The sequence below is a fragment of the Taudactylus pleione genome, unplaced genomic scaffold (assembly GCF_031769625.1).
Source record: "Taudactylus pleione unplaced genomic scaffold, aTauple2 ptg000108l, whole genome shotgun sequence".
In the NCBI taxonomy this organism is placed as follows: domain Eukaryota; kingdom Metazoa; phylum Chordata; class Amphibia; order Anura; family Myobatrachidae; genus Taudactylus; species Taudactylus pleione.
Genome location: NW_028284510.1, coordinates 3,460,786 through 3,482,546, shown reverse-complemented (window position 1 = coordinate 3,482,546; position 21,761 = coordinate 3,460,786). Strand labels below are relative to the sequence as shown.

Here is a 21,761-nt window from a genome sequence, read left to right as displayed (position 1 = left end):
GTGATTTTGGCTCTATCAGAGCCAAAATCACTCCCACTGACATCACTAGTGATGTCAGTGGGGCCGGCTTCAGACGGTAGGCATTCCCATGGGAACGCCTCCGTCTGGCCACCACGCCCCCGGCACGCCCACCAAAGGGGGCATGCTGTCAGTCACCATCGACAGCACGCCCCCTTTGGTGCGAGACCCGGAGCGACAGCTTGGCTGTCGCAGTCCAGGTCTCGTGCATGCTCACGACGGAGCTCCCTCCGTCGTGCGCATGCGCAGTGGGGACCATCGATCAACTTGCGAGCATACTGCCGCTTGAGAGTGGGTCTGAATGACCCCCTTAGGTCCTGATTCAGGGCTGATTGCAATCTCACTGCGAAGGAATTCTAATCACTGTGATCGCAATGCAATCTTTGCAATACATAAGGACGTCCACTTCTCCTTACTCACATCCATAATCCTTAGCAAGACTGCGAAAGCATCGGTAACATCTAGCAACATCGAATAACATTGTTCCATCTTGCACACTTGTACAAAGTGAGACCTTACTCAGAAATGACTAAGCCCATCGCATACTATCACTGCTCACGCTGCGTATGCCATCTCAGTGGATAATTTATGCATGCCTTTGCAATGGCGTCCAAACGATTGCATGATTAATCTCAATTGCAATCCTTATAGAATCAGGCCCTTGAATAGATAATGCTTAGTCATTATCTCTGGACATTTGTATTTTTTTATCAGGTATAATTAAATGTGTTGATTCTTTTTTCAAAATTGTAAGTGACCCTTAGATACACATAGATCATCTACAGTATATAAATTCAACATTGCTTTTTACCTCGGAGGCCAGCCGGCTGTTGCTTCACACATATGGAATTTGTACATACTACAGCAGCCTTTAGGACCCAACATTCCTACATATTTGGAGAGTTTAGTGATTAGGAGGAAGTAATACATCCTGTTACACAATGAAACTGATCAAGAGAAAAAGTGTAAGCTCAGCTGAATTGCCATACCAGAAGACACTTATTATTATACAAGGTAGATCTACAGATATGATAGCTTAGTACAGTGAATTATGTACATTTATGGAATTGATTCATTTCCGCTTTGTAAAACTGAGTGGATTATGCACCCATACCACAGCGAAATAACAGGAGCCAGTGTCAAAACCCTGTGTGTCTCCTTCTTACACTGTCCTGTCATCCAGCAATGTCCTGGAGTGTGAGGTAAGATTTCATGGTTTCTTTACAGTATATTGTGGAGCTTATTATTTTGTTTAAGCAATTTTTGTAGACCTTGGTCTTAAGTATATATTTAATAAAACTGTTTCATGAATTATTACTTGAGAAAAAAAATGCTCTAATTACATGAACTGCAGATAGACATTAAATAGAGTCACACAGCTACAAGCAGGATTCATAGGCTGCTTACACAGATAATGATCAAATATGTTATTTATTGGGGAAAATTATAAAATAGTAACAACATCTTCACATTTTTTTCTTTTTAAAGACATATTGGGACTTATGTTGAGTTGGAAGCAATTCTTTTTTGCATAAAATCTGCATTTCCGTACTGCGTATACTCACCAAGGATTTTTTTTATATGTCCGTATAAAATCCAGCTGCCCCTTATTCTTGTAACTTCTTAAAAGGTGAAATAGAGAATTAAAGGCAATTGTAGGTCTAGAAAAGTGAAGGCGTGTTCCAGTGGTGTATCTATAATGGGTGCAGTGTGTGCGGGGCCCGGCACTGCACACCCTGCACCCATATTATTTTTAGCTCATCTGTCCGTAGTCCCACGTGGGGTGTCAGCGCCGCTTAAAACACCGGAAAATGGCAGAGACGGACATTTTTCCAGTGTTCTGCGCATGCGCAGTACACTCCAGGCACACTCTAGTGCCCAGAGTCTACTAATGCTCCGGTGGCTGGTCAGCTGCATCAGTTGGCTGCCTGCCACCGGGAGAGAGGAGGGTGGCCCACACGGGGAGTGCACACGGGCCTCCTCCTCTCTTAAGACGCCCCTGGTGTGTTCCATACATGTCTATTTTTTTCATAATTAATCCCCAGGAGGAGCATGGGGAGGAGTTGTTGCTGGTCATTGAGGGGCTGAGCTGGATGCTTTGTATCATTGAGCCGTGGCACTGGTTCAGAATAATGCTGCAAATCACAAGTCTGTAAAGAAATTATGCAATTATTTTTTAATTATTTCATAATGGCCCCATCATCTCCCCACTGACCTGCAATTCAAAACTAGAAAGTGGGAAGGATGGGGGAGGCCACAAACACTTTCTGGGATCTGTGGGACTACCTGAAAATGTGGAAGTCTCCCTTGTCTTATGGGAGTGTAGGTGTGTTCACATACTTAAGACACAAGGCTGGGCTAGTCCCAGTATAACCAGTAAGCCATGGCAGTCATAAACTACTTGGGTGTAGAAAACAGCAGCTAATAAACCAAACTGGCCTATACTAATGGGGAAACAATCAATATTTTAAAGAACCATTTATATTTACAAAAAAAATAATATTGTTCCCTCTCTTAAATACATTTAAATTGGCTCCTATTAACAAACATTTAATATTGCAACTTATTATAATTAATAAACAATATTGGTCTAATAATATAAGCATTCAGTTGATATCACAATTATTAAATATTTCCCCATAAGATAATATTAAGGTATTTTCCACTTTTCAATACATAATGATTGTCCACCTAATGATTGTATTGTGCCTTCTCATCTTTTCATTGGCTACATAACTTTGTGGCAGTTTTGTGTCCAGGTGACACCGCCGGTGGTTTGGCCACTTCTAAATGCCACACATTGACAGTGGTTTGAAAATAACAGAAGAATAAAATGGTGAAAGATGGATTGGAGCAGTTTTTAAATTAAATACTTTCAAGGGAATACAATTAGCAGTGGTCCGTTACCGCAGGTGAAAAAAGGTAGTAGCTTCTGGCTTTAATGCCCAGATCTATTCAATTAAAGCCCCTTTTACTTTCCCTATAAATTAATGTGCGTTAACCAACATAATCTAGGATAAGTTCCCGGACCTATGGATTAACATGACTGCAGGCTACTTAAATAGGATTTATTTTTGTGACAGCTCTAGCTCGGAAAAAAAATCATCATTAACTACAGCCTACAGGCTGCCTTTGACTTTAGTTGAATATCCCTTCTGCTTCAATTAGCCCATGACTAATTCAATTCCCTCTTAGTCAGCTATGTGCTTTTGGAATTTTCTAATGTGGATCCATGGGACCAAGTGATGCCAATTTTAATTATTAGATGTCCTCTCTTTTATCCACATTTAAAATATCATTTTCTATTGTTGTAGTGATTAACAATTCCCTGCTTCCTGCCAAGAAAATGGAGAATATTTCCACGTTTGACTCAAGCATCAGTTTTAATGTCAACAATATCTCGAGAAAACTTTGTTACCAAACTGCAAAGGAAGATAACCACATTGGTCATTTCACTGATGTTATATCAGCTGTAATTTATTCATTAACTTTCTTACTGGGAACAAAAGCAAATGGGTTTGTCATCTGGACCAAAGTCTTCAGGATGGAGAAGACCTTCCATTCCATGTTGTACCTACATCTCTTCATTTCAGGCTTCATCTACTCATTATTCCTGCTGCTGAACATTGTCTACTTTGCCTCTAACTCATTGGCCATTTGGTTCTTTCATGTGTAGGTTAAACAGTTTTATTTTATATCTTAATATGTTTCTTAGTGCCTTCATTCTCACTTTATTCAGTATAGACTATTGCATTGTTATTATGTTTCCCTTTCGTTATACTATCCACAGGAAACCCCACTTGGCTTCTGTAGAATCCGTGTCATTTGGATCCTTGCTGTCTGTGTCAGCATATTGTAATTTCATCTTTAAAAATACATATGACTGTCATGGCCAAACCAAATGCCTCTATAGCTTTGATTATAATGAATTAAGTGGACTTAGTGACATGGGTAAATCTCAATATTGGGCGCTAGAAATAATTGCATTCTTTGTAGGTTTTGTCATGTCTTTCTTGATAATATTGTCCTGTCTTGTGGTTACTGCCTTGATTTATCAAAAGAAACAATCCTCAAAGTATTCCACAAGCTTAAAATTATTTTTTTCTATTCAGATTTTGTTTGCCATTTGCTGGTTTCCCTACCATTTATTCTCCCTTCTGAAATTGTCTTCATCCAAAACTGGAGGGAGCCATCTAAATGGAGTTAATTACACTGGTCTACCAATTGCAATGAGTCTATCCTCTGTCAGTAGTTGGGTCAACCTCGCCTCTGTATGCCTTCATTTGTCCAGATTTTAAAAAAGTTTTATCCATAGAATCTATACGTTTCAAAAATCCTTATTAACCACAAGGAAACGGTACAAGTGTTTACTGCACATGTACTCAAACTCGGTCCTCAGGACCCCAAACAGTGCATGTTTTCGAGGTCTCCTCACAGAATCACAAGTGAAATAATTAGCTTCACTTGTGGATCAATTAAAATGTGTCAGTGAGTAATGACTACACCTGTGCAGCTGCTGGGTAACCTAGAAAATGTGACCTGTGTAGGGTCCCAGGCGCACAAACAGGGGAGGTTTCCAAGTACCTAGAAACCCACCCTGCCCGCCGATCCATCGCCACGCAGCTTAATAAGGGACCCAGTGGCAAATTTGTCCACTAACGCCAGTCGTGCGAGCCAATCATGGCTTGTGGACCGGCAACCAATCAGGAGCAGCCACGTGGCCGCTTCTAATTGGCTAACGGTCCGTGCAGCTGGCACATTCTTCTAAAGTGCCTACATAGTGCACACAGCCCCTCACTATCTGATCTGCATACACACAGCACCTTACATCTGCTCTGCATATACACTGTACACACAGCCTTTTCATCATCTGCATACACAGCAAACACAGCCCTCACTATCTGATCTGCATACACACAGAGCAGATGTAAGGTGCTGTGTGTATGCAGATCAGATAGTGAGGGGCTGTGTGCACTATGTAGGCAGATGGTGAGGGGCTGTGTACAAATGTTGAGGGGCTGTGTGTATAGATAAGGGGAACAGAGTGCTGTGGCAATTGCTGAGAGGATGGGTGGCGTGAGGTGAGTGGTGAGGGGAGAAGTGAGTGCTGCAGTGAAGTGAGGAGAGATGAGTGGTCATGTGAGGAGGGGTGTGCTGCTGTGAGGGGAGGGGAGGTGGGAGGAGAGGTGAGTGCTGTGGGGAGGGGAGGTGGGAGGAGAGGTGAGTGCTGAGGTGAGGGGAGGTGTGAGAAGAGGCGAGTGATGTGGTAAGGGGAGGTGTGAGCATGAGGAGAGGTGTGTGATGCAGTGAGGAAAGGTATGCTGTTGCAAAGGGAGATTAGCAGAGAGGGAGGAAAGAAGACTTCCAGAAGAAAAGAAGAAGGAAGAGCTGGCCAAGAATAGGAAGCACTGCTGGCCAGGACGGACCTACACCAAGAAGCTGAGGATCAAAAAGCTGAGGACCAGAGAGTGCTGCAGTGGTGGAAAGGAAAGCACCTAAATGAATCTCCCCACTGCAGCCTCTCCCAGCACCATGGTAGGCGGCTTCGCCACACTTTCACTTATTTAATCCTCCCTTGACCACCGGGGTTGTTGGAAACTAGGCCCGTGTTGGGCATATCCTGAGTGTATATAATAAGCTCTAAGCATAGCTCAGTCTCATACAATCAGATACAGGCAGCGCTCTCCTCAGGTACTCAATATTCCAGGCTTATTAATCCATTTCTGTGCCACGTTTCAGATGCATTTATTACATATTTTGTCAAGGCATCTGAAAGGTTGCACAGTAATGGATTAACAAGCTTGGAATTGATGAGGAGGAGGAGGAGGAGGAGTGCTGCCTGTATATGTTTAGATTTTTTGCCATTGGTTTTGTAAGCAAGTATTGGAAACACCCCTTTCAAAATCCTGCATTTGCCACTGGGTCCTGAGGACCGAGTTTGAGAACCACTGGTTTACTGTATTTCAAAACAATGTGAATGGTGTTTATTGTATCCTCTATCCATATGAATGTGAGAATATAATGCTCTGCATATTATGGGTCTCAATGAGAAATTAACTTTGTATTCAGAATGTACACAGAAAAAGACTATGGAAAAAAGTATAATTACTGTACATAGATTGAGTCGGATGTATTTCAAGATGCGCCAGATCAGAAATGGTATAAATTGTGTCAGGCTTATGCCAGGCATATAAGTGTGTATATCCAGTCCTAGCAACACTGCTTTGTAAATACCTGTCTAAATAGGCAGATACATAATCTGTCCATTCTTTTTCAGGGTTACATACAGGTTATGGGCAAACTGAGGAAACAATGTTTTACCCCTTCATTAATGAGGTGTCCCTTTATACAGCAGAGTTCAGTCTTTTTGACTACTGCCACCTGTTTTGCTTGGGCCATTGCTGTGAAGTCTGCAGGGTGGATTCAGCCCAATACAGTTTTTTTGTGGTACAATGTGTTGGGAGGTGTGTGGCTGGAGCCTTAAAGACATGAGAGATGGAGGTGCTGTAATCAGATAGACATAGGGAGATGAGGCTGGAGATGGAAAGACAATGAGGGGGATGAGGCTGGAGATGAGGCTGGAAATGCAGAGACAGAGAGGGGATGAATTCAGAGATGGAGAGATGGGAATGGGGATGAGGCAGCAAATGAAGAGACGGGATGAGGATGAGGCAGGAGATGAAGAGACGGGATGAGGATGAGGCTGGAGATGGAGCGATAGATAAGTAAATGGATAGATGGAGAGACAGGGAAGGGGATGAGGCTGGACAGACAGAGAGGAGGAGAGGGAAAGATTTAGAGACAGAGAGGGAGATGAGGCTGGAAAGACAGAGAAGTAAATGCATAAACAGTGGGAGATACATGGGTGGATGGTGGTGAAGACACCTAAATGGGGCTGGAGAGACACACACTGTATGAGGCTATAGTGACAAAGGGGATGAGCCAAAAACACAGGTATACTGGGCCCGAAGATTTCTGTTGTTAGTCCAGCCCATATGTTACTACAGAATGTATATTTTTTTATCATGCTACTCAGTTTTTTCGGTTTTGTATCTTTGTATATGTATAGTGCCTTACAAATAAAAACTATTATTAATAATAATAATAATAATAATAATAATAATAATAATAATAATAATAATAATAATATTGCACCAAACTGTACGTACTTGATGAAAACAGATCTTCATTAAATCCACTCTATTATAAAAAAAATCATAAAGTACAAAAAGAAAGAAAAAAACATTATTGTGTACATTGTTTTAAAACACCATATGGTTGTTAGAATTGCTAAATACAGTATGTTGTTCCAGGGAAATTTCAAACATAGGGGGGATTTCAATTACCTTCTGTAAATTACCATGGGTAATAATGGGGGATAGCTTGGGCTTTGACACCAGGGGCTATTCAATTAGCCTCCCACATTTACACAAAAACTTTGTTAACACACAGTAAACACATGCAATAACACGGGTTATTGGGCGGAAATGGACATAATCTGTGAAAAGTTCATGGACCTGTGCGTTACCTGGCAGTTATCCCCAGATAACTGCACAGTTAACAGAGATTTTAACAGAGAAAATAAATCTTCGATATGTGAGGCTAGTTAAATACGTTCAATTAGCACCTGTTAACGGGACTAATTGAATCCTGCCCATAGTATTTTTATCTATCAAAGATGAGAGTCCATTCCTGATTAGTTGACTGTCTATTAAATAGGTGTGCTTACCCAACATTAATGGATTTGCTTACCTGACATTAATACATTTATAGCATAACAAAAAAATAAGATTGTTGGTAAGTATTTACATAAACCACAAAACTACAGAAAATGTTTAAGCAGTGACTGTTCAAAAACAAAAATGAAATAAATTAATTAAGGGGGAACTGTTACAGGTTATTAGAAATATTTGTTTGCTAATTTGAGGATACAATAATATGGATTCTCTATTATTAATTACAAATTATACAGGGGCAGTATTTATAAATAAACAGAAGACAGGGGCACTATTGTTTTATTTTAACACTAGTAAAGGGAGCCTGGATATGCCATGTCACCTCAGTCTGCCACCACTCTGCACTGCCCCCAGATTTGACCAGCCCCTCCCCTGATTTCTGCAGCTCCTCCCCCGCTCTGATTGCTGCATGTTTCTCCTTCCCCCTCACTTCTCTCCATCCAAAACTTCCCCTGGCTCCACTCTGTCCCATCTGCCACCTCCATCTGCTCCTTCGATCTGCCCCTATACATCCCCCATTCATGGTGGCCGGAAAGGTCTTTCTCTTCTGTTGCACTAGGTCTGTCCCATCTCCTTTGCTGTAGAAGACCTTGAACCAGTGGCATGCTTCACTGCTTTCACTGTGCATTCATGTTGTAGATGGACCCCTACCTATAATAACACTATTATATGACTTTTATAAGATGGACCATCTTCGTGCATCTGCAAATCCACCTTCCAGTCATCAGCCAGGAATGCCTAATATATTTTATTACACTTCTCCGTGCATGTATCTCAAATTGCTGCTGTCACTCTGTACAAACACAATCAGGGCACATGTGTAGTTACATAGCATGAGACTCAGAATCAGGCCCATTGAATCAAAGTGTACTTATGCAAACATGTTTACCTTCTTACTAGAGCCAGCTCAAGGGCTTTTCTAGCAGAGTGCACGTACGAGGGCGCCATCTCATATGGGACACATTGCTGTCACTACTGAGGCCCAGGACCGATGATCGGTGGCAATTGCCAGTCATTAACAGCAATGCATCCGTACTCTGTGGTGCCTATAAACTAACTTCTGGTTCAGGGAGCACTGGGCTCATCTTCTGTGTGTCTCAGATGCAGTCAGAGCCGTGAGATTTAAATGGTGACATGGTGGCATGATATCTTAGTAGAGATGTGTGGGTTTAAATGTTTCCTGTTTATTTTTTGTTCCTGCGTGTTTGTGTGTGTGTGTGGGGGGGCTTCAAAATGTCTCACACAGGGGGAACAATTAGAGATCAGGCAGCCCTGCTTCTTAACTATATATCACATTATCACATTATTTATTAAGAACAATTTCTGTGCTTTCAGTATATACAGCACAGTACTGGCAACTTAAAAAGACAGCATTATAGTATGTCACAGTCAGTAAGAACTATTAACTAATGAAGGCAAGTACATAGAATAGGTAGGGTACAGGATCTGGCGGTCGGGATGTAGGAGGTCAGAGTACCAACAGTGGCATCCTGACAGTCAGAATCCTACCACATGCAGGTAAGTACCCTAATCCTCCCTCTGACCCTAACCTACCTTACCCACAGCCTAACCCTCCCCTTAGTGCCTAACCATAATCCAACACTTACCCTAAACCTAAGCCTAATACTTACCTTCCGGATGTCAGCGATCGGGATTCTGGAGCCGGGAGTCCGACTGCTGTCAGGATTCCTGTGCTGGGATTCTGATTACCGGCATCCTGACCACTGGGATGCCAACTACATCCCCATAGAACCTACTTATTCATTTTACATATATACTGTAAAAAGATAATGTGTACAGATGTGTCCTCTTGTATCTTTGCCACATGTACAGCAAATCGTGCCAAGTATCCCAAAGTAGCTAAATAGATTCCACAGGGGTCCCCATGTGTGCGGCAGGTGTTTTCTTCATTGCGGGTAGTAGCGGCAGATGCATTATTGAAGAATTTTTACAAATAATTTTAGAGACTTAAAAATATGCTTGCACCCATTTCCATGTACCCAAATTTTATGGAAATAGTTTAAAAAAAAAATAAAAAAAATCTAAGAGCTATTCTTCACCCCTTCTTTTTAAGATGCATTTATGCATTAATGCACCTGCCATGGCTATTACAAACCCCAAATTCCTTCAGCAGGGAAAAGTGGGGGTACCCATAGTGATCCCTCATGCCTCGACATCTTTATGGGGGTCCCAGGAACATTTCCCAAAAATTCCCATGTTTTTCAATACTTACCTTTCCGCTGGCTCCCAGTTTCGCTGATTCCTAATTGAATAGGGGGATAAAGCAGGCAAGCACCTGATACTTTATCCCTGTCAAACCTCCGATGTGGAGCAAAAAGTCCAGCACAGACATTTTGCACCAAATTGAATACCCCCCATAGTGTGGGTATGTAGTGTGGGGAAGTAGCATAGTGAAATACATTAGTGTAGGGAGGTAGCATAGTGATATAGTGCAGGAATGTAGTAGAGTGATTTAATGCAGGGATGTAGTGTTGTCAGCATAGTGATCTAGTGTAGCGAGGTGCTATTCTTCATCATTTCTTCAGAGACGCAAAAAAGTACCTGCCACGGCTATTTAAAAACCCTAATCACCTTTAGCAGGGAAAAACGGGGGTACCCACAGTGATCCCCCATGTCTGGACATCATTAGGGGGGTCCCAGGATGAATTCCTGAATAATCCCCAATTTTTATAGATACTTACCTTTCCACCGAGTCCCGTTTTCGCTGGTTCATAATTGAATGCAGGGATAAAGTGGGCACACGCCTGATTCTTAATCTCTGCAAAACCTCCAATGTGGAGCTAAAAGTCCAGCACTGACTTTTTGCTCCCAAATTGAATACCCCCCATAGTGTGGGGAGGTAGTGCAGTCAAATAGTATATAGAGTATACGGAAGGTAGTGCAGTGATATAGTATATAGAGTATATGGCAGGTAGTGCAGTGATATAGTGTGGAGATGTACTGTATAGAGATGTAGTGCACAGGGCCGTAGCTAGGGTGGTGCAGCCGGTGCCACCGTACAGAGCAAAGTATGCTCTGGGGCGGAATTGGCCGCCGTCACGATCTCTGTCTGCCAGGCACCCGCTGTGATGCTCATGACAGTGGTGTGCCCAGCTTCTCTGCAGTCTGCAATATCCGGAGCTCCCTCCAGAGCTCCACCTCCCGGCTCAGTCTTATGAACAGAGAGTTGGCTCTCCCACAGTACAGTGCACTGCTAAATAGCTGACCAAGGAGCCATTTCCTGGTAGTGGCAAGCGCAACACGGCGCTCTGTCACTATTAAATCCATGTGTGTGAGCAGTCTGCATTGTGTGGGAGACAGCAAGGCTGAGCTCACAGTTGCCGGGTGGTGAGGGCTGTCACTTTCATGACTCACCCTCGATAAAGGAAGGCAACTATAGAGCAGTTAGAAGAACCTGCCATGGCGGGGGGGAGAAAAATAATCAAATGTCAAATCAATAAAGAACAATAAAAAGAAAAAACTAGTCCAGCTGCGAGAACAGGCAGTTTTTGCTCAGCTGCAACAGATAAGCCTGATCTAGCACAGGACTAGTGTATTATAGTAAAATTCATATGTATTCCTAATACATAATCATTATAATTGTCTGTGCTATGTGACAGTGGGGGCATTGGGATATGTGACAAGGAACAGTGGCCCTGATTCAGAGCTGGACGCTCTGACAGAGCGCTCGCTCTGAATCAGGGCCGGCCTTCTTGTTTTTTAGAACGGCCTCCTGGCCGCTCGCATAGCTGTGGGAGACCACACACAGCTATAGCGAGCGGCCAGGAAGATGGCCAGGAAGAAAGAGCATTGGTGCCCCCACCCTATATTTTAAACAAGGATAGTGCATGGTGATGGCTTGCTCCAAAAATAAAGGGGGGCGTGGTATCACAAAAGTGCCAATTCACATTACACCGCACATTAGTCACCATTGTTGACATTACACTGCACAGTAGTACCCCAAACCCATTAATACACATTATGCTACACAGTAGTGCCCTTTCTATGTTATACCACCCAATCACAGCCCATGCTGCCCCCACTCTCACTGCCCCTCTCACAGCTCACTGCCCCCATTTATAGCTATCACTGCCCCAATCACAGCCCCCATTTATAGCTATCACTGCTCCCCATCACACAATCCCTTCTCTCACCACCCCCAATTAAAGCTATCACTGCCCCCAATCACAGCCCACACAGCTCACCCTCGCACTGCCCCTTTTCTCACCACCCCCAATTAAAGCTATCACTGCCCCCAATCACAGCCCACACAGCTCACCATCGCACTGTCCCTTCTCTCACCACCTCCAATTAAAGCATTCACTGCCTCCAATCACAGTCAACACTGGGCCTGAGACAGACGCGGTTGCGAGCACTGAGTGCTCGCAACCGGGTCGATGGTGGCCCAGAGCACATGCACACGGAGGAAGCCGGTATGGCAAATCCCATAGTGCAATGCATGAGTGGGCACAGAGGAGCAGACAGTGGTGGTTGTCGGCAGGAGCGGGGATCAGGTTGAATTTTAGAGTGTGTGTGTGTGTGTAAGGGGGCACTGAGACTGGAAAAGCATAGGGGGGTGCAACGGGGGGCAATGTATAGGGTGGCTGCTACTGGGTGATCTGTATGGGAGGCCACCTCTGGGGGCACTGTATGGGGAGGGTGGCCACTACGAGGGCAGTGTATAGGTAGAGGCGCTACTAGGGGCACTGTATAGGGGGCCCAGGACTGGGGGCACTGTATAAGGAAGGTGGCCACTACTGGGGGCACAGTATGGAGGGACTACTATTGGGGGCAATGCATAGGGGGATTACTACTGGGGGCAATGCATAGGGGGAATTACAGCTGGTGGCACTGCATAAAGGGATTACTACTGGGGGCAATGAATAGGGGGGACTACTACTAGGGGCAGTGCATGAGGGGGATAACTAATAAGGGCACTGCATAGGGGGACTACTACTGGGGGCACTGCATAGGAGGGACTACGAGGGGCAATGTGTAGGGGGGATTACTACTGGGGACACTGTCTAGGGGAAATTACTATGGGGAACTGCATAGGGGGATTACTACTGGGGGCCATGCATAGGGGGACTACTACTATGGTCAATGCATAGGGGGATTACCACTGGGGCAATGCCTAGAGAAATTACTATTGGGGCACTGCATAGGGGGATTACCACTGGGGCAATGCCTAGAGAAATTACTATTGGGGCACTGCATAGGGGGATTACTACAGGAGCACTGCAAATGGGGACCACTACTGGGGGCAATGCATATGGGGATTACTAATGGGGGCACTGCAAAGGGGGACTACTACTGGGGGCACTGCATAGGAAAATACTACAGGGCCACTGCATAGGGTGATTACTACTTGGGGCACTGCATAGAGGGATTACTACTGGGGCACTGCATAGAGGAACCACTACTGGGGGTACTGCATAGGGGGATAACAATGGGGGACACTGAATAGGGGGACTACTATAGGGGCAATGCATAGGGGGATTACTACTGGATGAACTGCATAGGGGGGATTACTGCTGGGGGCAATGCATGGGGGTTTAACTTCTGGGGGCACTGCATAGGGGACCCACTACTAAGGGCACTGCATTGGAGGGATTACTACTGGGGGCAATGCAAAGGGGGATTACTACTGGGGGCAATGCATGGGGGTATTACTTCTGGGGGCACTGCATAGGGGGACTGCTAAAAAGGGCACTGCATTGGAGGGATTACTACTGGGGGCAACGCAAAGAGGGGATTACTACTGGTGACAATGCTTAGGGGGATTACTACTGGGGGCACTGTGTAGGGGGACTACTGTTGAGGGCACTGCCTAGAGGGAGCACTACTGGGGGCACTGCATAGGGGGATAACTATGTGGGGCACTTCATAGGGGGACTACTATAGGGGCAATGCATAGGGGGATTACTACTGCGGGAACTGCATAGGGGGGATTACTACTGGAGGCAATGCATAGGGGGATTACTACTGGGGGCAATGCATAGGGGGAATTACTATTGGTGGCACTGCATAAAGGTATTACTACTGGGGGCAATGTATAGGGGGGACTACTACTAGGGTCAGTGAATAAGGGGGATTACTAATAAGGGCACTGCATAGGTGGACTACTACTGGGGGCACTGCATAGGAGGGACTACTGGGGGCAATGTGTAGGGGGAATTACTATGGGGAACTGCATAGGGGGATTACTACTAGGGTCAATGCATAGGGGGATTACTACTGGGGCAATGCCTAGGGGAAATACTATTGGGGTACTGCATAGGGGGATTACTACAGGAGCACTGCAAAGGGGGACCACTGCTGGGGGCAATGCATATGGGGATTACTAATGGGGGCACTGCAAAGGGGGACTACTACTGGGGGCACTGCATAGGAAATTACTACTGGGGCACTGCGTAGGGCGATTACTACTTGGGGCACTGCATAGCGGAACCACTACTGTGGGCACTGCATAGGGGAATAACTATGTGGGGTACTGCATAGGGGGACTACTGTATGGGCTATAGGGGGATTACTACTGGGGGAAATGCATAGCAGGGATTACTACTGGAGGCAATGCATAGGGGGATTACTACTGGGGGCAATGCATAGGGGAATTACTACTGGTGGCACTGCATAAGGGGATTACTACTGGGGCAATGTATAGGGGGACTACTACTGGGCGCAGTGCATAAGGGTAGTTACTAATAATGGCACTGCATAGGGGGACTTCTACTGGGGGCACTGCATATGAGGGACTACTGGGGGCAATGTGTAGGGGGGATTACTACTGGGGACACTGTCTAGGGGGAATTACTATGGGGAACTGCATAGGGGGATTACTACTCAGGGCACAGCATAGGGGGACTACTACTAGGGTCAATGCATAGGGGGATTTCTTCTGGGGCAATGCCTAGAGGAATTACTATAAGGGCACTGCATAGGTGGATTACTACAGGAGCACTGCAAAGAGGGAACACTGCTGGGGGCAATGCATATGGGGATTACTAATGGGGGCACTGCAAAGGGGGACTACTACTGGGTGCACTGCATAGGAAATTGCTACTGGGGCTCTGCATAGGGAGATTACTACTTGGGGGCATTGCATAGGGGGGATTACTATTGTGGGCACTGTCTAGGTGGTATTATAACTGGGGGAACAGCATTGGGGGAATACTACTGGGGGCAATTCATAAGAGGAATACTACTAAGAGCAATGCATAGGGTTGATTACTATTGGTGACAATGCATAAGGGGATTACTACTGGGGCAAATACCTAGGGGTGAATACTACTGGGTGCAATGCATAGGGTAATTACTACTGGGGCAATGCCTATGGGTATTACTACTGGGGGCACTACCTAGGTGGGATTACTACTAGGGGGCAGTGCATAGAGGTGATTACTACTTTGGGCACTGCATAGGCGGTTACTTCTGGGGCACTGCATAGAGGTGACTACTACTGGGGGCAATGTATAGTTGGGATTACTACTGGAGGCAATGCATAGGAGGGATTACTGCTGGGGGCAATGCATAGGGGGATTCCTACTGGGGGTAATGCATAGAAGGATTGCTACTGGGGGCACTACATAGGGGTCTACTACAGGGGGCAATGCATGGGGAGATTCCTACTCGGGGAACTGCATAAAGGGAATACTACTGGGGGCAATGCAGAGGGAGGATTACTACTTGGGGAAATGCATAAGTGGGATTACAACTGGTGGCATTGCCTAGGGGGATTACTACTGGGGGCACTGCATAGAGGGATTACTACTGGAGGCACTGCATAGGGAGGACTACTACTGGGGCAATACATAGGGGGAGTATTAATTGAAACAATAAATAGTGGGGATTACTACTGGGGGCAATGCATAAGGGGTTTACTACTTTGTGCACTGCATATGGGGAATACTATTAAGGGCATTGCATAGAGGGAATACTACTGGGGCAATGCAAAGCGGGGATTACTACTAGGGACAATGCATAGGGGCACTACTACTGGGGCCAATGCCTAGGGGTGATTACTACTGAGTGCACTGCATAAGGGAATTACTATTGGGGAATTGCAAAGGGGGATTACTACTGGGGGCACTGCATAGGGAGGATTACTACTGGGGGCAATGCATAGAGGGATTACTACTGGGGGCACAGCCTAGTCGTGATTACTACTGGGGGCACAGCATATGGAGGATTACTACTGGGGGCATTTCATAGGGGAGTACTACTGGGGGCACTGAATAGTCGGGATTACTCCTAGGGGTACTACATAGGTTGGATTACTACTAGGGGCAATGCATAGGTGGATTACTACTGGGGGCAATTCATAAGGGGATTACTACTGGGAACACTGCATAGAGGGGACTACTACTTTGGGCAATGCATAAACAGGATTATTACTGGGGGCTAAACATAGGAGGGATTACTTCTGGGGCAATGCATATGAGGGATTGCCCTGCATAGGTGGACTACTACTGAGGCATTGTATAGGGGGATTAATACTGGTGGCAATGCATAGGGGGACTACTACTGGTACCACTGCATAGGGGGGACAACTAGTGGTGGCAATGCATAGGGGGGCTACTGCTAGGATAAGTGCATAAGGGGGATTATTACTGAGGGCACTGCAAAAGGCAATTACTACTGGGGGCACTGCATAGGAGGACTATTACTGGGAACACTGCATATGGGGACTACAAAATGGGGCACTGCATAAGGGGATTAATATCTGGGGCAATGCATATGGGGGAGTTTTACTGGGGCCACTGCATAGGGGTGACAGCTACTGGGGGAATGCATTGGGGTGACTACTACCAGGGTCACTGCATAAGGGGGGACCATTTTTTCAGGCACTGTATAAGGTACACTGCATAGGGGGACCACTAGTGGGGGCAATGTATCAGGTAGATTACTACTGGGGGCACTGCATAGGGTGATTACTACTGGGGGCACTGCATAGGGGGACCACTACAGGGGGCACTGAATAGGGGTTATTACTACTGGGGGCAATGCATAGGGGAGATTACTACTTGGAGCACTGCATAGGGGAATTACTACTGGTGGCAATGCATAGGGGGATTTCTTCTGGGGGCACTGCATAGGGAGGACTAATATAGGGGCACTGCATATGGGAATTACTACTGGGGACAAATGCATAGAGGGGATTACTACTGGGGGCACTGCCTTGGGGGGATTACTCCTTTGCACAGCATAGGGGGATTACTGTTGGGAGCACTGCATAGGGTACTACTACTAGGGGCACTACATAGGGGGATTAATACTTGGGGATCTGCCTAAGGGGATTACTACTGGAGGCACTGCATAGGAGGACTACTTCAGGGGACACTGCATATTGGGATTACTACTACGGGAGGTTTATGTCCTCCCTGAGTAGGGGCATTACTACTGGGGCACTGCCTACAGGGGATTACTACAGGGGACACTGTATAGAGGGATTACTACTACATCCAATGCATAGGGAGGATTACTATTGGGGGCACTGCATAGAGGGGATGCTACTGGGGGCAATGCATGGGGGTATTACTTCTGGGGGCACTGCATAGGCTAATGACTACTAAGGGCACTGCATAGGAGGGATTACTACTGGGGGCAATGCATAGGGGGATTTCTTCTGGGGGCACTGCATAGGGAGGACTAATATAGGGGCACTGCATATGGGAATTACTACTGGGGACAAATGCATAGAGGGGATTACTACTGGGGGCACTGCCTTGGGGGGATTACTCCTTTGCACAGCATAGGGGGATTACTGTTGGGAGCACTGCATAGGGTACTACTACTAGGGGCACTACATAGGGGGATTAATACTTGGGGCTCTGCCTAAGGGGATTACTACTGGAGGCACTGCATAGGAGGACTACTTCAGGGGACACTGCATATTGGGATTACTACTACAGGAGGTTTATGTCCTCCCTGAGTAGGGGCATTACTACTGTGGCACTGCCTACAGGGGATTACTACAGGTGACACTGTATAGAGGGATTACTACTACATCCAATGCATAGGGAGGATTACTACTGGGGGCACTGCATAGAGGGGATGCTACTGGGGGCAATGCATGGGGGTATTACTTCTGGGGGCACTGCATAGGCTATTGACTACTAAGGGCACTGCATAGGAGGGATTACTACTGGGGGCAAAGAAAAGGGAGGATTACTACTGGTGGCAGTGCCTAGGGGGATTACTACTGGGGCACTGCATAGGGGGACTACTATTGAGGTCACTGCATAGGAGGACTACTTCTGGGGGCAATGCTTAGGGTGATAACTACTCAGGGCACTGCATAGGGAGATTACTACTTGGGGAACTGCATAGAGGGAACAACTACTGGGGGCAATGCATAGGGGGATTTGTTCTGGGGGCACTACTATAGGGAGGATTACTATAGGGGCAATGCATATGGGGATTACTACTGGGGGCAATGCATAGAGGGGATTACTTCTGGGGGCACTGCCTTGGGGGGATTACTCCTGTGGGCACTGCATAGGGGGATTACTGTTGGGAGCACTGCATAGGGTACTAGTACTGGGGGCACTACATAGGGGGATTAATACTTGGGGCTCTGCGTAAGGGGATTACTAATTTGGGCACTACATACAGGGTGACTACTACTGGGGGCAATGCTTAGGGGCAATTATTGCTGGTGGCATTGAATAGGGGTGATTAGGACTGGGGCAATGAATGGGGGAATTACTACTAAAGGCACTGCTTAGGGGTATTACTGCTGGTGGCACTACATAGAGGGGACTACTACTGGGGCAATGCATTGGTGGGATTACTACCAAGTTAATGCATAAGAGCAACTGGGGGCTTTTTATAGGGGGGATTACTACTGGCTGCACTGCATAGGGGGATTATTACTGGGGGTACTGCATAGGTGGATTACTACTGGAGGCAATACATAGGGGGGACTACTACTGGGGCCACTGCATAGGGTGGACTACTACTGGGGCCACTGCATTCGGGGGACCACTTCTGGGAGCACTGCATAGGCGGAGCACTACTGGGGGCTCTGTATAAGGGGGCCCAAAGCATTTTTATGCACCTGTGCCTAACACTCTCTAGTTCCGCAACTGTACAAATTTTTATTTGCATTAAAAAGATATTTTGAAGATTTGCCTGGTCTCCCAAATGCTATTTGCAGTGCATTCTGGGGCACAAGATTGGCAAAGAATTTGGCAGACAAAGACAGCTACATCACTGTTAGAGGACTGGGGGAGCAAGATGAGTAAATATCTTCTAGACATGTGCAGAACATACTTCCTCTTCAACCACTTGCTTAGCATGGTTGCATTGTTTGCGACCATGCCAGGTTGTCCGTTACTTCACATGGTCACAAATAATGCGACCAGTCAAAAATGCATAGTGGGTGGCTGCAGGAAAATAATTCTCCAGCATCTTCCAAAGGAAGAGGGACCTTGCAGCCCTTCTGCATCCCTGTTCTCTCCCCCATGTATGCCTGCTGCCAATCATTGCTGATCAGGCTGCACCACATCTCTGGCCACCTGGTGGCTTCAGAAAGTAGCTGCCTTTGGTGAAATGTAAATGAACTCCCCTCAGCACCCCAGCTCAGTGGAGCAGCCACTGGGGAAATCAAAGTTGTGGTGGTCAATATGTTCCAATCATCGAGTATCTGATATATTGATGGGCAAAATATTAATAATAATCAATGTTAATGATGTGTTTATTTATTTAGTTTTATAAAATTGTGTTGGATGCTATCTGCAATCTCAGGGTGGTGGGATCTGCTGTATTGCCCAATCAGCAGTGATCGGAAGCAGGGCAGACACTGAGGGAGGGTTATCTTCCAAGAGCCACCCACTGGGCATTTTTGACTGCTCACATTGTTTGTGACTATGTCAGGTAAAGCACTGCATCACAGCACATAATGCAAAGAAAAGAGGTGCAAGATGAAAATGTCCTTTGGCTCTCCCATTTATCCTTAAGTATATAAGACATGCACAATTTAAGCAAATTAATCAGTTCAGCGACAGAGACTGCCGCTTGTGGCTGAAATTATTGGTTTGCTTGGGCCCCCACAAAACAAGCTGCCAATGCACAGTTGACATTAGCGGAAATGATCCAAGCTGCCAATGCACATTGGGCATTGGTACAAATAGAAAATCTAATTAAATCCGATGGCGGTAAAGAATTACAGTCTATCACATATACAATTCTATCAAAATCACCCTCAGATTGCAGCAATGTAAAGAGGTACAGTATCTGCAACCTCCAATGAAGAAACAAATGATATACAAGACACATTATTATTATTATTATTATTATTATTATTATTATTATTATTATTATTATTATTATTATTATTAATTTATATAGTGCCATAAGTGTTCCGCAGCGCCTTACAAAGTACATAAATAGATTGATTTACAGTGACTTACAGTAAAATACAATACAATACAATACATTATGGGCATGGATAATATACATTGCTACATTCGTGACCATAACACCCAGATGAGCAACAATGCAAAGCAACCAAGTGTTAGGTGCCCTGGTAGAGAGTAAGAAGTAGATGAAGGTAGAGTAAGGAGAAGCACAAGAGTTTAGAGGGCCCTGTTCATAGGAGCTTACATTCTAAGGGGGAGGGACAGACAGACAGGGGAGAAACAGATGGTGTAGGCAGGGAGAGAGGAGTATGTAGCAGCAAGTTAAGATGAGAGCTGAAAGTCTTTGATGAAATAGTGGGTCTTGAGAGCCCGTTTGAAGGATTGAAGAGAGGTGGAGAGTCTGATGGGAAGCGGGAGAGAGTTCCAAAGGTGGGGAGCAGCGCGGGCAAAATCTTGAAGGCGGGAGTGGGAGGAAGTAATCAATTGGCATGAGAGGCAGCGTGCATTTGTTGAATGAAGAGGGCGGACAGGAGAGTAAAGGGAGATGAGATCAGAGATGCAAATGGGAGGGCTGAGGGCTTTGTAAGTGAGGGTGAGAACCTTAAATTGGCTTCTAAAAGGGAAGTGGAGTCAGTGGAGAGCTTGTAGGAGAGGGGAGGCAGATGCAGAGTATTTTGAGAGGAAGAGGAGCTGAGCAGCAGCATTGAGGACAGACTGGAGAGGGGAGAGAAGGGATTTGGGGTGGCCAGATAGGAGGAGGTTACAGTAGTCCAATCTGGAGATGACCAATAGGTGAATGAAGGTTTTAGTGTCATCCTGGGTGAGAAAGGGTCTAATCTTGGAAATAATTTTAAGATGAAAATGACAGGACTGTGAGAGATTCTGGATATATGGTTTTAGGGAGAGGGAGGAGTCCAGGATAACTCCAAGACAGCACACTTTGGGGCTAGAGGAGATAGTTGTGCCATCAATTTATAAGGAAAATGTGGGAAGTGTGGTAATGTAGGGGGTAGGGAAGATGATTAGCTCAGTCTTAGACATATTAAGTTTAAGAAATTGCTGGGACATCCAGGAAGAGATGGCCAGGAGACAGTTGGAGACACGAGTGAGGAGAGAGGGAGAGAGGTCAGGGGAGGAAAGGTAGATCTGAGAATCATCAGCATAGAGATGATATTGGAGGTCAAAAGAGCTGATGAGTTCACCTAGTGAGGATGTATAGAGTGAGAAAAGGAGAGGTCCAAGAACAGAACCTTGGGGAACACCTACTACAAGAGGCTGTGGGGGAGAAGAGGAGCCATGAGAGGAGACAGAAAAGGATCGGTCAGAGAGGTAGAAGGATAGCCAGGAGAGGGCAGTGTCACGTAGACCAAGGGAGTGAAGGATTTGCAGAAGGAGAGGGTGGTCCACAGTGTCGAAAGCAGCAGAAAGGTCAAGGAGAATGAGCAGAGAGTAGTGGCCCTTTGATTTAGCAGCAAGGAGGTCATTGCTGACTTTAGTGAGGGCAGTTTCAGTGGAGTGGAGAGAATGGAAGCCAGACTGAAAAGGGTCAAGGAGGGAGTGAGAGGAAAGAAAGGTTGTAAGGTGCTTGTAAACAACACGCTCAAGAAGCTTGGAGGCAAAAGGGAGGAGAGAGATGGGACGGTAG

The 21,761-nt window shown here is 45.7% G+C and overlaps 1 pseudogene across 1 annotated transcript; it reads left to right on the top strand.

The window, feature by feature from the left end:
- Positions 1–994: 994 nt before the first annotated feature.
- Positions 995–4,362, top strand: LOC148525458 (chemerin-like receptor 1; annotated as a pseudogene). Its single transcript, XR_015878276.1, has 2 exons — positions 995–1,220; positions 3,333–4,362. The product of XR_015878276.1 is annotated as a chemerin-like receptor 1 (transcript).
- Positions 4,363–21,761: the final 17,399 nt, after the last annotated feature.